This window comes from Egretta garzetta, unplaced genomic scaffold (genome assembly GCF_000687185.1).
Source record: "Egretta garzetta isolate BGI_Z169 unplaced genomic scaffold, ASM68718v1 scaffold415, whole genome shotgun sequence".
Classification (NCBI taxonomy): domain Eukaryota; kingdom Metazoa; phylum Chordata; class Aves; order Pelecaniformes; family Ardeidae; genus Egretta; species Egretta garzetta.
The window spans coordinates 2,475,511-2,479,460 of record NW_009259686.1 but is presented as its reverse complement, the minus strand read 5'-3'; positions in this window follow the sequence as shown (position 1 = coordinate 2,479,460).

The following is a 3,950-nucleotide window of genomic DNA, read 5'->3' as shown; positions in this document are numbered from 1 at the left end:
ACCCCTCTTCCAACTCCGTTTCCCTTCTCTTTCCCACTGCACAGGCACTTTAGACCTTTCTACATTAAATACCATAAGTGTTGAACGTATTTGTAGATCAAAGGCAGTGGAAGGCTGCTGTGGAAGGAAGCACAGGGTGAAAGGAGCCGTTAAAAACGAGTGGCTGATGAGGCAGGCTCCTTTCAGCGCCCCTTTTTAAGTTGGGCTGGGGTATGGGGCTAAAATAGAGGAATTAACCCCCATGAGAAAATCCTTAAGAGCACTGATCAGACCAGCGTGGGGTTTCATCGGATTTGAAGATCATTGAGAACTCACCGTAGGCTTGAGTCTAGCGTGCAGACTCCCTGCGCTGAGGCTGTTTCACACGTCCAGCTTGGGATCTCCAGGCAGCACCTGCCCCTTAGCTATTCTGAATTGAGCTGAGCTGGCAGAAAGCAATTCAAGAGAGCACAGAAGTGCTAGTTAAGCAGCGTGATAGGATTCCTGGCTTTTGGTCATTGCTTCTTGAATTATTTTCATACTTTGCTCAGTGTACAGTACCCAAAAGAGAAGGGATAGGTCTGGATTTGTCCCTCTCTGACTGAACAACCCCCACTCCCACCCCCCCCCTTATTCAGATAATCTTTTCAATTCCTAGCTGAATAATTTAATGAGTCTTATCTAAGCACCACTTCCATTGTGAAATGGCACACCTCGCCCAGTTAAGCATTTCAGTGCAGAGTCTGCACCTCCATAGGAACGGAGGAACTGTTATGGTGGGACTCTACTTCCAACACGTAGGCATAATAGAGAGGCAGATGCTCAAAAACACGGTAGTGCTTAGCTCTAGACAGCACTTCAGCTTCCTGAACTGTTCTTCATGGGTTTGCAGCCTTCTCCGTCGCCTTCACAGTCCAGTACAGCAAACCTGCACCCAGTGTTGCCTTTGGGCACCTATTTCTATAGACCTGCTCTCTTTGCTTTAGCTTCCTGTAACATAAAGAAAAAAAAATCCCTTTCCTATTACACAGGGAAGCTGAGTGGACTTTTTAGGCTAAATATGTTAAAGATTGAGATGTACTTGGATATATAAAGGTGGGATCAGCACCTATCTTACATAAATTAGAAAGGCAGACTTTGCAAGTGTCATAAATAAAGATTAGACATGCTGCAACTAATGAAAACATCTGAGGTTACATTAGTTGAGGAATGGGTTTTGGGAAGTGGTTTAAACTCTCCCGAGAATATGGGGATGCACGTCTACTTGGTACACAAAAAGAGACATATTTAAGGAGCTTGTCATGGTCTTCACTAGTGGTGTAAAGACTTAGAGCATGACCGTTTGGTGATCAGTAACAGACAACCACATGCACGAACTCCCGCTTGTTTCATACGTTAAACTGTTGGTCCATAATTCCTATATTTGCCTCCAAGTTGCCATAAAGTCTGAAATAGGTAACACCTTTTTTGACATAGAGTGCTATTTTCTTCCTCCCTCACCAACAGTAGGGAATTGAGTTAAAAAGGTTTAAGTATTAAGGAACAACACGGTTCTGTGAAATATACATCTTGGGGCTCATCTTTCTTTCAACAAGATTGCAAGTTTGATTGATAAAGACATAAATAATTGATTATGCAGATTGATAAACTGCATGAATTTGGTATTCCTTGAGTACTGTAAGACATTTGCTTTGATTGGTACAGCACATTCTGATTAGGAAGACAGGATAGTAAAAAAATCAATATGGCACACATTATAAAGATTAAAAATGGGCTAACGAACAGACCTCAGAATGAAATGGTAGGCAAGGAATTGTGGCTGAGCCTGTGCATTTCTACTGTCAGTTCTTGGTTCTGTTACACTCATCGTTCAATGACCTTGAAGAAGCTGGCAGGTGATCCAAAGATCAGCGGTAATCAGCTAAACACGCACTCTCATCACAAATCTGTAGCCAGAAAGCTTCGTGTGATCCTTGATGGTATAAATAAGCTTCGTGTGATCCTTGGTAGTATAAATATGTTGTGAAAACAGATTAAGGTATATAGAAGTATGAGCAAAGCTTGAGTAAGCAAAAATATTCACTGTGTATGAAACTCTGCTACTGAGGAAGTACTTTTCAAATTGAGTCATTTTAGCTATACATTTTAAAATCAAGATCGAATGCCTTTCTGAAAGATAAGTGCTAGCTGAAATGGGAATTAATTCAGAAATGTCGCATGACCTGTAGTATGCAAGAGGTCAGACTGGATGATTACAGTAGTTCCCTCTGGCTTTCTAATTTGTGAAAGTGCGTTAGCCAAATAGATTCACCTGATGAATTTTAGTGCTGATTTATCTTTTAATTATACTATTTGCATCAAGACTAGCGCAACAGTTTAAATCTGTTCCTTTCATATGCAAGCGAACAGCAAATGCTCAACGGTATGTAGTTCTTATTTTGTTAACTGGGGTTTTTTTCAGTTCAAAGCCTATTTAACATGTGGTTTTACAAACTTCCACAAACAAAGAATATACCAGCTACCCAGCACTTAAAAGAAGCATAAATTCAAGGTTATATCTATTAACCTGCTTATCTCAGGAGAGTACTCTCTGGTACTTTATTAGCTAAAAGGTTCACATACATTGATATCTCTTCTAATCCATAACTTTCCATCACTAATCCAAAAATACTGAAATGAAATTACCAGCCCTAGAAGATATGCCTTGTGGCTTTCAATGCCACTTATTATATGATATTAGACCATGTGAATATAAATCAAACACAATTTTATGCTTTATTGCATCTGATAGCTCACAGGAACTGACAGTCATAGAGAACAAACCAACCCTACTTCAGCATCCAAGTTTATTGCTTTGTCAAACACATTTTCCCCCTCCATAATAATAATTCTATTGCAGAATTACATTTTTATTAATCACACAAATAGGCAGCATTTTTTTGTATCTCAGAGACTAGCCCTTTAATTTAAAAATCTATTTGATTCAGGGGATTAGCTCCATACTAGTCTAATAGCATATGAAATCAGGAGCCTTTTATCAAAGCAGAATGCATTTTAAAGTTTTTGTAAACTTGGGTTAGGAGGCGGCAGAGCCGGAGGATTTCTGTTCAGCCTTTGCTGAACATTTTAACAGATGCTTTCATTCTTGGGAAGCAAACCACATAAGCACGGATGCTGAAGGGAAATCGACTGCTGTATTGGCAGAGGAGACGAACTGCGTGAGTATGTCCTTTCCTTCCCATCTTCCTGTGACTGCTTTTATTCAACAGCTTTTCTCTGTCTCCTTTCTCTCTCTTAAGGAATATTCCACATGACGGTTCAACAGAAAACCACCAGCTTTACTGTTTATTTACTTGAGCAAACCTGCTCAGTCATGTTCCGGATTTTGCCTGTCAAGCCCCTCTGGTATCTTTCCTCCTATAATGGTATTTCAAGGTGGAAGTGCTGCTTCCCCGGCAACAGCACTAAGTAGTTCCTGAGAAGCAGATGGGCTATCATCGGCTAAATAGTGAAGATTGTAAATGAGCAAGTAGAGAGAAGCTAAGAGCAAGAGAGGAAGACTGATAGAAAAAGCCAGGTTTGGAAATCTATACAGACATAAAATTCAGTAGGGTAATAAGGGTAGTAACCACCAGGCAGTAAGGTGTAGAGAGCCACAGAAGAAAAATGAATACTGTATTTTTTGCAAAAAGAATTAATTAATCAGCAAATCTTATAAATGTACATAATAATGTTCCATCACACAATGCATTTGTAGCACCACGTTTGCTTTAGGCCCCTTCTTGTCTTAGCATTAATTCAGTAATGAATTGTAGATTAAAGAGGCAAAACTAGTTTTAACATGAGAGATATTACTCAAACCTGCTGTTGAATTTTTGGAACCACTGGTGCTATAAGAAGCATCCAGCAATTAACCTTGTTTAGCCAACCTCAGGCACTTCTCTCTTCATGTGTAGAAAGTGGGATCCTGT